This window comes from Melanostigma gelatinosum (genome assembly GCF_949748355.1).
Source record: "Melanostigma gelatinosum genome assembly, chromosome: 13".
Taxonomy (NCBI): Eukaryota; Metazoa; Chordata; class Actinopteri; order Perciformes; family Zoarcidae; genus Melanostigma; species Melanostigma gelatinosum.
In genome coordinates this window covers 4,275,166-4,287,505 of record NC_136646.1, presented here as the reverse complement: position 1 = coordinate 4,287,505, position 12,340 = coordinate 4,275,166, and the positions used below count along the sequence as shown (strand labels likewise).

At 51.7% G+C, this 12,340-nt stretch overlaps 1 protein-coding gene across 1 annotated transcript in view; it reads right to left on the bottom strand.

Moving 5' to 3' along the window:
* Positions 1-12,340, bottom strand: part of LOC306787342 (uncharacterized protein) — a gene marked incomplete at its 5' end in the record, with an annotated part of 128,583 nt that overhangs the window by 91,526 nt on the left and 24,717 nt on the right. The window lies entirely within an intron of this gene.

The following is a 12,340-nucleotide window of genomic DNA, read 5'->3' as shown; positions in this document are numbered from 1 at the left end:
CAGTGCTTTGTAAACCAACAGTAGGATTTTAAAGTCAATTCTTTGTTGGACAGGAAGCCAGTGCAAAGACATCAGAACAGGGGTGTGTTAGATCCTGGGGTACTTCTGGCCCGATACGGGGCTACTTACTGACTCAGCTCTCTATTAAAAGATTGTCGAGCTGGTGTTCTTGCGAGGGAACTCGCCTGGCTCCGCTAACTGCCGTTACTCCCAACGTCTACCCTGCTTCCTCCGGTCAGAGCGCACTCGGCCGAGAGACCAGTCCTGGCCCCGGGCGCTCCCACCAGTCGCGTCGGTTATGGCAGCTTCCCTCTTATGGATCCGTGCTCTTGGTAAATGCCAGGTTAGGTTTTAACGGCTAGGATTAATTCTTTCTAAAACCGTAAGGGGTTGTTAAGTGGATTCGGTCTCTAGGATAACCTTTCAGAACTCAGTTGTTAGACATACAATGGCTTTAACTTTTTACTGCCACGAGGAACTTTTTACTACTTGAGCAAATGAATGCACTTGAGAAATTTACTTTAAATGCAGATTAGATATTTATTGCAGGTTATATTTGGTTAGTATGCAAGGGTTAAAGCTACAGCTCACATAAAATGTCACTACACTTGATTCGTTACTTTAATTTTCTTCTTCGATTATACTCATTAGTTTTAGTTGCCGAGACGGCTCGGTTGGAGCTGGATGTTCAATGGTGCGATGAAAAGGTTCTTTTGGAGTTGTTAGGAGCGAAGGTCTGGCCAGACCCTCGGTCCTCCTGCTCTGCAACGGAGTCCGTTCAACAGTCCTCAAAACTCAGTACAAAGTCTTTCTCGGGCTGCTGCGTCTTCTCCGTTGTCCAGATGTTAAGAGTCGAGCAGTGGGGAGAGGAAAACCTCCGTCTTTAAATCTTATTGTCCACGAACAGCGGTCTTCTTTCCGTGAACAGAGACGAAGTCCTCAATACATCAGTTACGATCGTCCGTATCTTCCCTCAGTGCTCTTGGACGGCACCCGTGTTGAAATCCCAGTGTGCTGCCTGCAAATGTCTCCTTTTATCCATCATTTGGGCTCTATTGGCCCCCCTTGTTCAATACATGATCTCATCCCCCCTCCCTCTGGAGAGGGCGTTGGGTTCTTGAACAAGTCCGGACAAGTCCAGGCTTCCTGCCTCTGACTCATCTCTTGCAACAGTCTCCTCCTAACTCCACCCATAACATCTGCCTCTGATTTTTGCAAGTCATTCTGACTAGTACTTTTATCGCAAGTCATTCTGACTATACATTTCTATCTCAGCTCCAGTTACACAGAACATTTGTTAAACACTTATTACAATAGTTAAATCACTCTATGCATTTAAACATTCGTTACATATTGATTAAACATTTCGTTATATAATTCATACACTTTATCTTTTGATTACACTTTATTCTGAGTATATGCTTTGTGCTCTTATATCCTGACTCTCCCTTGAATGTGCTCACATGTTACCGAGGCAGCTCTGAGGGGTCAACTCTTCTTGACACCCCCTTCTTGAGGTCTCAGGCTGCCGCATTGTGCCCCAAGTAATCCTCTAAGAACTCATCGTCGTCCTCGGCGGTGATGATGAGAACGTCGTCCTCCGGCTCTGATTCGTGTTGCCAGCTGTCGATCACCATCAGGCCATCCAGGCCTGGTGGCTGGAAATCCAGGAGGGCGTTGTCATCTTTGGCATCCTTCATCTGCTCGTCCAGGCTCAGTACCAGGGCTAACACATTCTGGTCCAGAATGCTGTCTGGGGAGAGGGAGGCCGGGGTAGGGACTGGGCTGGTTGATGCTTTGTCCTCGGACCCGCGATGAACCGCTAATCCTTCAGGGATAACCTCCACCAGCTCGCCGCAGTCCTCGTCGTATCCCCACATCCCCATTAGAGTTGGTATTATCCCTGCGATCGTTGTCTGGCTACCCACATCTCGGTGTTCCACACCCGTGATGCTTGCTGCGTCGTTATCCTCTTCTGGAGTTGGTACGGGATACGGCAGGGCGGGCAGGCGTGGTCCAATGACGACGAAACGGCCATCGGTGAGGTGGGTGGTGGACACTCGGATGCCATCAGGGTACGCCCATATTTTTGTATATACTGGGCAGTATATACCATCATTGTAGAGCAGGACCCCTGGTGGGGTTCTCCCAGCGGAACTCCACACGGGTTTTGCCTTAGCCTCTAATTCCATACAGTCGACCACATTCATTGCAGGCATATAAGGGGTACTTCCTTTTCAGAAGAGGCCGCTGGCTGCTCCTATCGGGAATTGCCCCAGGTAGCACTGGGTGCACCATAGGGCTTGGGTTACCTCCCACAGGTGCCATATTTGCTCCGGGGGGATCCCACAGCAGATACAGCGGGCCTCCGCCTGAATGATGTTGAACACAAAGACTTCATTAATTATTACATTTTTCAGCGCATTTTTTACAAGCCAAGCGTAGCAAGCAGGGGGTGGTCTTATTTTCATTCTTTTTAAGGCCCCCTCTCAGTATTGGAGCGCTTTGTAGAGCGCCTTTCAGCCAGAGAATGCAGCCATGGAGACGCCAACACCATTGGAGGAGGTGTTAGGCCTGGGCTTGTAGGCCCATTCCTTCTTGGAAACAGAGGCTCATACATCATGAGCCAAGCTGCTATCCCGATTGATGATTCAGAACCCGCCCAGTAGATGGCGACAGTTATGCCCCAACCTATGCCCCAAAGAGCAATGGCGCCGATCTTGTGGAGCCAACGCCCTCTTCCTCTTTCTTTTATAGCCATGGTCATGACCACGATATACGCCAGGGCCGCAAACGCCAGCATGGCCTCGACGATAGCCGAGACCATCTTCAGGGGGTTGTAGAAAACTGCAGCGACGTCGATTCCCATCCAGATGATCACCATTCCGGCCTTTACTAGACCGAAGCGAGTGGAGTCGATGTGGACTCTCCCCAGGAGGTAAGTAGCGAACCAGGACAGGGTAAGCCACATCGATCCTCGATAGATGTTTTCAATTCCTGTTTTCAGACACCCTACAGCTAGGGCTAGTATTCTTAGTGGCTGATCTATGGACCATTTGCCCATGCAACAGTAGAAGAACCATATGATCTCAAGGACCCAAAAGTCCAGTTCGGTTAATCGAATCACTGGCCTGCATCTGCGTGCTGCGTCGGAGGAGTTCTGTAATGCTTCAGTTATACTCACTCCGAAGGTGGTCATGTCTGGAGGTTCAGTGGTTGTGGTGTTGGTCGCGTTGGTCATCTTGGCTTTCTAGGTTTATTCGTTCTTATTTCAGTATGAGGCTCTTGGTTGAGGTTCCGGGTCTGCAATGGCTATGGCGCTCCAGTGGTTCACCCTTTATAGGTGGGTGGACTCCTCCCTCCTCCGTGGGAGGAGTCCCTTTTTCGCTTCTCCTTTATCCTTCAACTTCCCCTTAAAGCACGAGGCAACAGTGGCTGCTACCCCGCCCTTAATGGCGGCACAGATTATTAGGCCCACGATCACAATTCCAATTATCATCAACAAATAAGGCCAAAGCCAGGAGAACAAACTCCCCATCCAGCCCTTTATGACCGTGAATCCTTCTCCAATCTTCCCTGCCAATTCTTCCACTACGATGGTTGCGGTCCCGACCATGGAGGCACCTGTTAGTTCGATCCAACTGCACTCGTGTTCTCGTCGGCCGCTCCCGCAACTCAGCCAGTGTTCTTCTGGCTCGTAACATGTTCCGTTCCCATAGAGGCGGTTAGCCCCTACCCATTCAAATCCTTTGTCTTCTTTACCCTCGCAGAGGCTTTTCCTGAAGGCGTGGCCCTCAGCTAGAAAGACTGTAGGGTCGGTTACTGGGGGAATGATTTGGCCGTTCACGTTCACTCTGTCTTTCATGCGATGGCCCAGGATTAAGTTGGTACAGCTGCTGGTCAGAGGCCCTGACCGTCTCCATTTCTTTTCTTTATCCTTCACCCAGGTTACTTCTTGCACGTGGGTTTCATATTCTGCTCCATAGTGGGTCTGGCAATGGTCTTTCCATCCTGGCACAGTCTCACAATGTCCCCCGGCCAGGCTGATGTTGCAGGTCGTGTTTCCTCGGTTGCATTCCATCTTCCAGGGCCGCGGGCCTATATATGGTTCTGGTCGGCTCCAAACCCCAGGCCAGATGTCTCTTTCTTTCGAGTATACTGTGGCCAGGTACTGATACTTCACCCAGTAGTTTGTGGTTTGAGTTAGACATGGCACCACCCATTCTAACACTTCATCCTTCTGTAGGCCCCACCAGGTTGAGCTGTCATCCCTGGTGTGGGCCTCTTTCCATGCCTGCAGGGTTCCTTTGATCGTCTGGTTCGTCTTCAGGCCCGTGCAGTCATATAGCCACGTTCCCCAAGCCCGGTACCACTCTTGCCAGAGTGTGCATCTCGGGGAGGCGCCGTCGGCTAGATACTCTGTTCCATTCAGAGCGTTGAACATTTTGGTGGTCACACAAGTGTCAATTTTTTGGAAATCCCCTCTTGGGGCTGTCATTAAATCCTCGGGTTTCGGCAGCTTTTGTACATACATGTCGGTCGTCCTAGGTCCCAAAAGGCCGTGGCTGGCTCTGGAGTATCCCTCCGTGAAGGCCCCTTTGAAATGCGTTAGCTGGGTTATCCATATCCATGGCAGGGTGTTGTTGAGCCAGTCCTCGTGCCGGGCATTAGGTTGGGGTAGATAGATGTACTTATGAGCCTGATACTGTGGTTTGTTAACCGGAGTTATTACGAAGTAATTCTGACCTTCGCAATAAAATAACACATTCCAGAAGCACTTATCTAGGAGAGGGAGCTTGTTTGTTTTACAATGCTTCGTCCATTTCCTGCTCCTATTTCTCCGAAGACTGTCACTCGACCTGAATCGTGGCGGCGGCGGCTGCCCTTCTTTGTCCTCTGGAGCCGTAGGTTGTACTTCCTCTTCTTCTTCTTCCTCCTCCTGCGTGACATTCACGGCTCGGCTGGTGATGTTGTTCTGCTGGCAGTCGGTGGTGTTACCTAGTGTGGTGTTACCTAGTGGCCTCACTTTAACTTTACCCGCCGTGGTTTACGTCGCGGTTGTGTGGCCTCACAGGTGAGATTGTAGTGTCCCCAGAACATTCCTTCTGCCGGTAAAATCACCAAACACGTATCATTGCGGTGGCTCGCTGCATAGGTTACCTCGGGTTTCCAGTATCCCTCGTTCCCTTGCTCTGCCCATGAGACACATGCCCATGAACAGTACCAGCCTGGGACACCGTTTTCGGGGTAGATCCAATTACACTGTGCCCTTTTTTCTTCTTCTGCTTTCTTCATCATTACCGTAATCTTCATCTCCGCTCCCAGCGTAGATACTTCATCTATCCTCCATGTCGAATTCTCTATTACTTTCTGGAATACGCCTGCCCAGTCTGTTTCTTCACCCGTGTCGTTGATTTTCTGTTCCCAGATAGTCATCCACGCGATGATGGTAGCTGTCAGGTTCGGTGCCGTCCCACCCCCTTCTTGGACTTGACCGGTTGCATTAGACCCAACCTCAAGGTCCAACCGGGGCGAGGTGCTCTTCTGTCCAGCGAGTTGGGAGAGAACGATCGTTCCAGAGGCGACCGTCCAGCATGTCTGGTCGAACTTCTTTGTGGTAGTGTAGGACACCCTTACATGAGTGAGGGCCCATGGGATACTACCATAGTAGTACAGTATAGCCAGGACAATGCACAGTCCTGTTAGTACTACTACTACTTTAGCCATTAAGCATATCCATAGTCGTTTTCCATTCCGTGGTCGTTCACTTGATTGGTCCAGTCGCTTGCCGGGGCGTTTTAATGAGACGGGGGTAAAGGTTGAGGATCGCCTAAATTCTTGAACCCTCCCATGTAGAAGTGGGAGATCCATGGTCCCGGATTCTGCAGTGTGATGGCCGGTATCACGGCCGGAAGTGGAGCGGGACAGCCGGAGCTGAGGCGCGGGGGAGAGTCAGGATCGTACTGAACAATCCTGCCCTTCAGGAGCTGGTGATATAGAACCGATGGGTGTCGGCCAATGCCGAAGTCCAGCCCCCTCCACACCCACTTGTAATAGGTGACGACCAACGAGGAGGGGCGTGGGAGGGGTCCAATGCAATCACCGTGCACATCAGAATGTAACCCAATCCATGCGTACGCCGTCCTGTCCTCCAGGCTGACAAGGTTCCGGACTTGAGCGAGAGCTGCGTATAATGGCTGACCGTCGTCCATCTGGAGCTCCGTCACCCTAGCCCACATATCTGAGCGATTCACCTGTGTGTGCATCCAACTCCGCGACCTGGTAGGAGGCAAATCCCTCATGCGCAGGCCCGGGTCCGGTGGGCCGAGGCTTGGCAGGCGGTAACTCACCGTACGCAACGGCATGTCTTGGTTCTCAATTACACAGCGCTCGCGGTTTTGCACGTGGAGCGCTATGCGGCGCTGCATGACCGGGCTGGTGGTCCAGATCAAATTCTCACCCAGCCAAAGATCAACATATTCGTCTTGCAAATAATCAGCATAGTTAGGACCCCACCGCAACTTCAGCAGTATACCCTTTACAGTGATGAAAGCGGTATTCAGGATCCAGGGGGACAGGTCAGGACAACAGAGGACTGGCTGCATCAGCCATTGATGGGTCCACCGGACCATGGCTCTGTCATACTGGAGTTCCCATCCAGTGCGAAAATTAGTCAGTAAAGCCACCTTCCCGGGTACAGTCAGGTCCGGGGAGCGCTCATATTCGCCAGTGCTGCAGAAATAAGCGCCGGATCCACAGAGTCCTTTTCGGTATGCAAAATCTCGTTGGGGTCTGTCCAAATAGACTCTTTCGTTTGGCAATTGCAGATATGGCCTTGGTCGTGCGCGGAGAGACGGAGAGTCTCTTTTTAGTTCCCGCCCTTCTTTGTTTGGTTGGTATGGCGACAATCAAGGTCCGGTTTTCTAGCAACTATGCTTCTTAAGCGCTGCTACTGCGAGGCTTTCCACCCCGCTGCAGTTTGCAAAATGACTTCCGTGCCCAAGCGGTTAAACCTTTTGCATCTGCACGTGGGTTTGGAGGAGGCACCGTCGAATGGGACCATCACGGTTCTCAGCCTCACCATGACGCGCATTGTGCGGGCCTCCCATGTAGGCGTTGCCGCTCTGGCCGCCCAAGAGCCCGGTAGTTGCATAACACCGTCTCTCCGCCACCCCTCTGGGGTGACCGTGAAAATCTTACTCTTTTCCTTGGTCCTGGCACCGGTGTGGTGGAAGGCGTCCAGATCCGTGATGCGAGCACCAGCCTCTGTTGGCACCGGGTCTAGCTCACGTATTGGCACATCTGGATCACAATACACATCTTCGATTAACAGGCGCCAGGTTGTTAGTTCCCAGGGCCCCAGCCACCCCTCTCGCGTTGCCATTTCTAAGCAGCAATCGGGTAAGTTTGCTGCGGTGGCTGCGTACCCTGGGGCATCAGGGCTGCGAAAGACCCTAAAGGCCGCTGGGATCTGTACGGAAGCCAGGGGCGGGTAGGTAACTTCGGCCTGAGCGGGGCTGTATGGCCAGTTCCTTTGCACCAACTCCCTCCAAGATCCCATGGGGCCAGCAATCCGGTTTCCACTTGCTTCTTGTGGGTCGCCGGCGAGTGGGCTCATAGATGGTGCCGAGGGTTCCCCAGTCTCCTCGTGTGATATATCAACAGGAGCGGCAGCACCCTCACCTTCCCATGAGGCGGGTGCCAGGGTTTGTATTGGCTGAAGAAACTTTCTCACCTGCCATCCTTCGGCTGTTCCAGCTTGCACCAGCAGTCCATTCTGCTGGAGTACGGAGCAAGACGCACAGAGGTGCAGCCTGTGTCCATCCCATTGGCAGACACAGTCCTTAAGGTTCAGCTTCGTCCCCCGCAGATCCCACTGGATGACGAAGTGCAACCGTGGTGACATCTCTATACGACACAAACCGCATACATATGCATCCAAAACCTTCACTGGTTTGTGGGTCATACGGTTAAATTATTTTCTTCTTCCTGTGACCCGGATTGGTTTCTTGTTTCCGGGTCCCTGCCATGTGAGGTCAAGGGTGGTCGGCAGCAGGCAGACCACACAATCATTCTTGATTTCTCTCCATGTCAATCCTTCATTCTCTTCTGAGAGAAATCCTTTCTTTGCATATTCTAACTTCTTCAGGGCTCTTCCTGCCCAGAGCCCCGTAGTACTCCTTCTCATGTTAACCACCCCTTTGACATTGGCCACTCTGACAAAGGGTGGTAAAGCTTGTATGTTAGTGGCCATTCTTGAGTTCCTGGTTTTCTCCTAGTACGGAACTGGCTTCAGCTGCCCTACTCCTTGGATTCCTTTCTTCTTGAGTTGAACAGTATTACTGTCCAATATCTTGACAATTATGTCAGATTTATCGTACTTGGCTTTGACTGCAGAGTTAGAAGCACCGACCTGAGCCTTGATCCAGACGCGCTGTCCTACGCGAAGTGGCACCTTTTGCTCAAGCTTGGGCTCTTTATCTTCTGAGCCCCGCCCCACTTCCTGTGATGTGAAGGGGCGGCGCATCAGCTCCTCCGCAGGGGAGGGCCTGTCACTTCGGTAGCAGTCGTTCAGGGCCTTGGCGATTTCCAGGGTCTTAGTGCTCCATTCTCTCGAGTTGGCATTTTTCCCAATCCAACTTTTCACCAAGCCAATGGTCCTTTCCACCACCCCGTTGGCCTGGGGGGTGTATGGGGGAGAGTAGATCCTCATTACCCCATGCTGTTGGCACCACTGGTCCACTTTTGCGTTGCGAAAATGCGTTCCGTTGTCAGTCCTGAGCTCTTTAGGCAACCCTAAGTAGCCACAGACTTGGTCCAGCATGCTAACAACACTGTTGCCATTAGCTTTTCTTACTGCTTTTGTGGTTACATACCCTGACATGGAGTCCACTAGCACCAACAGGTACTTTTCTCCACTTTTACCCGGTACCCCTAAGGGTCCTGCCACATCCATGCAGATAGAACCCCAGGGTACGGTACTTTTAATGGTGAGTCCTCCCACTCTTTGTCCTCTCCTTCCTGCGTTGTATCGACCACACAACTCACAGTCTTGAAGGATTCTGCGGACTTCTTTTTCAGGAATCCAGAGTCGCTGCTTTTCCAGTTCCCTTCGCGTTGGAACGGTGCCTGCATGTCCAAGTGCTCCATGCACTGCTTGCACCACCTCCTTCACATTCTCTTCTGGGACTACCCATCCTTTGGGCAAATCTTCCCACTTCTCGATCCCAACAAACACAATTTGTCTCATCTGGACGAAACGATCCACTTCTTCGTTTCCTTGCCAATGAGTTCCTGCTCGCGTGTGGGCCCTCTGGTGCACCACCTCGAGCTCCATTGTTAGCCGCAATTCGGCTATTTTTCTCCATAGGTTTTCGTGAGCTACTTTCTTGTTTTTAGCACTCTCAAAACCATTTTCTTCCCATATGGACAGGTCTTCGTTAAGGGCCTGAGCACAGTAATAACTGTCAGTTATGACTCTAGCTCTTTTCACCTTTCTTCGCTCCAACTCGAGCAAACCTTCCAGTATCGCTGTCACCTCCCCGGTCTGGGCACTGCCGGGGACTTGGCCTCGTTGTCTGAAGCGCTCCTTCTCATTGTGCTTGAGAATGAAGCCCCAGTAGGCTTTCTCGTCTGGTCCTTTTCGCGAGCCGTCGGTGTATAGAGTCCACTCTAACGGTTCGGATGGCGTCTCGTCCTGTGTCGTCTTTTTCTTACTCACGGGTTGTGCAGGGCCGATTTCGAGGTCTGGGTCCAGCAGGATGTCTTCCCAACGTCCCCACCTCGCGTTCGTCGCCTTCGTGCTCTCTACCGTGGCTTTTCTTAGGAATCGATGGACCTGGCTTTGCGTGAGGACCCTGATGCCCTGTCCTTGAGCAAGGTCTTTCAGGGTGCTCCAATACCTTGCCAGAACTGCCAACTCCTTCTCTTCTGCTGGATATTTCTTTTCCACGGAGGACAGGGTGTAGCTCCACAAAGTGACTATTCCCCCGCCCTCGTTGCACACTTTTACCACTGCGTCGTCGTCGTTGCAACTGACCTCTGCCACCAGCTTCGTTGTAAGGCTTCGTGGCTCCAGCCGCAAAGCTTCTTTAATGGCTGTCCGCAGATTTTCCAAACTGTTTTGATCCGTTGCGGTCCATTCCCACTTCTTGTGGGCGTCTTCTGGCTTTTCTTTTCTTAGTTTTACATACAGTGGTCTTGCATACTTCTGGTAGCTAGGGACATGGTCCCTAACGTAGTTGCAGAGTCCCAGCACCTTCTGTAGTTCGTTCAGCGAGGTTGGCGGGTCGATCTGCTCCACTTTTTCCCGGAATCCGTCTGAGAGTCCCAGGTCGTTGGAGACCTGGAACCCCAGGTAGTTCACTTGGAATCGTCCAAATTGGCATTTTTTCAGATTCAATTTCAAGCCTGCCGCTGTTAGGCGTTCTGTGACTTTTCTCAATTTCTGCAGATGTTCTTCTTCGGTGTCATCTGCAATGAATACATCATCGATGTAGATTGTTGTCTCTAGGCCGTCAAGTATGTCCATTACGGCCGACTGGAAAACATTCGGAGAGTTTTTGTAGCCTTGCGGTAGCCGTTCCCAGACGTATGCCTTACCTTTGTGGGTGAACGCTGTCTTGCCTTGGGAGGCTTTGGCTAGCCTCAACGAGAAAAATCCGTTTGCCAGATCTATGCAGGATTTGTACCTTTTTAGTCTTAGTGTTTTCAGCGTCCCTTGGGGGTTGATCAGGCTGGCTCGGTTGGCGACAGTCCTGCGGTTGAGGGCCTTGAAGTTGATAACAGGTCTCCATCCTCCTCCCGATGACTCAGGCTTTTTGACTGCCTGTATTGGGCTGTTTGTGATGGGATTTGGCTCCTCACGCACCACTCCTAGTTCGCTGAGCTCTGTGACTATCAGGTCCATTTCTGCAACTGCCCCTGGATTCAGGGGGTATTGGCGGACGGGCGGGTGTACACCCCCTTCTATGGTGTGGGTGTACTTCGCACCCATGTCTCCACAGTCATTTTTTAACCTAGCCACTCCGGCTTTGGAAAGTATGTCTTCTAGCGTTTCTTTTCCCCCCGGGGAAAGGTCGCTGTCTTCGATTTGTTGCTTGGTCACTTCTGGAATGTTCACTGGTTTGTACCACTCCTGTGATAATGATCCCATCTGGATTAGTTTTGCCCCGAGGATTCTGAGTCGCTGTTGTATTGGGGTTCGATTCTCTGGGCTGCTATGCAGCTCTTTTAGGTATGTTATTGTCATTAAATTGTAGGGTCCTAGAGCCCATACAACTCCTTTCCAGACGCCAAACGGAATCTTTTTGATGGTTCCGTCGGCTAGTTGAACAGTCAGGTGTCCTTTTGTTTCAAGGCATTTGCGGGTCATCGACACTTCTGCACCAGTATCTACCTGATAGGGGATTCCATCCACGTCGGTGTATATGTCGTCCCCCACCCAATAGGCATGATCCACTGTGACCCGCGCCCGCTTAGCCATTACTTTCTCTGCCCTTCGCTCCCAGCTTCCATGCGGGAGACACGAAGGGCCTGTTTCTGCTCTGTTGTCAGCTTGTTGTAATCCTCGGAAGAGAGAAAACCGCTCTTGTTGGCTGGTGGGGGCCGTGGCCCCTCCTGTTTTTGATCCGGCGGGGTCCTGTGGTAAACGCCCTGCCTCTGGAATCCTTCTTGCCTCTGAGCACCCTGCTCCCTTTGGTTGCCTTGCGGACCCCTCTGGGGTCCTGGCTCTCGCTGGTAGCCTTGTGGACCCCTCTGGAATCCGGGCTCACGCTGGTAGCCTTGGTAGCTTTGCGGACCCCTCTGGAATCCTCCTGGCTGCCTTCTTGGTGTCTGTGAAGGGCCGGGTCCCTCGCGTTGTCATACGAGGGCCTGGGAGCCGGCGGCTTCGGCTGGTTTCCTTTTTCTCTTTCAAGTGTTTTTTCTTCAAATCCCACTTTCTTACTGTTTCTTGGATTTGTTCTGTGGTACTTTTGTTGATGTTTAGGGTCACGAAATCGATGTCATTCATTAGGCCCTTTGTCAGCTTCCTAAGGGCTTGCACACTTCTGTCTGGCGGAATCGCCTGTCGCAAGGCGTACCACGCCTGGGTGAGAGTTTGCCCTTTTTCTAAGCTTTTTCTTGCCTTGTCGATGTGTGACTCCTCGTCTTCGCAGTCTTCCAGCACTAATCTTCGGTAGTGCTGTTCCGCGGTTTCTTCGGGACCCATCGGTTGGTCCGTCACATGGGCCAGCCACAATCTTTTCGCCTCATCGTTTGTGGAGCTGGCTTTTACCATAAGCCATTTCTGCATCAGATATTCTTGCACTGATTCTTTTGGGTCTCGGTTGGCCACCAT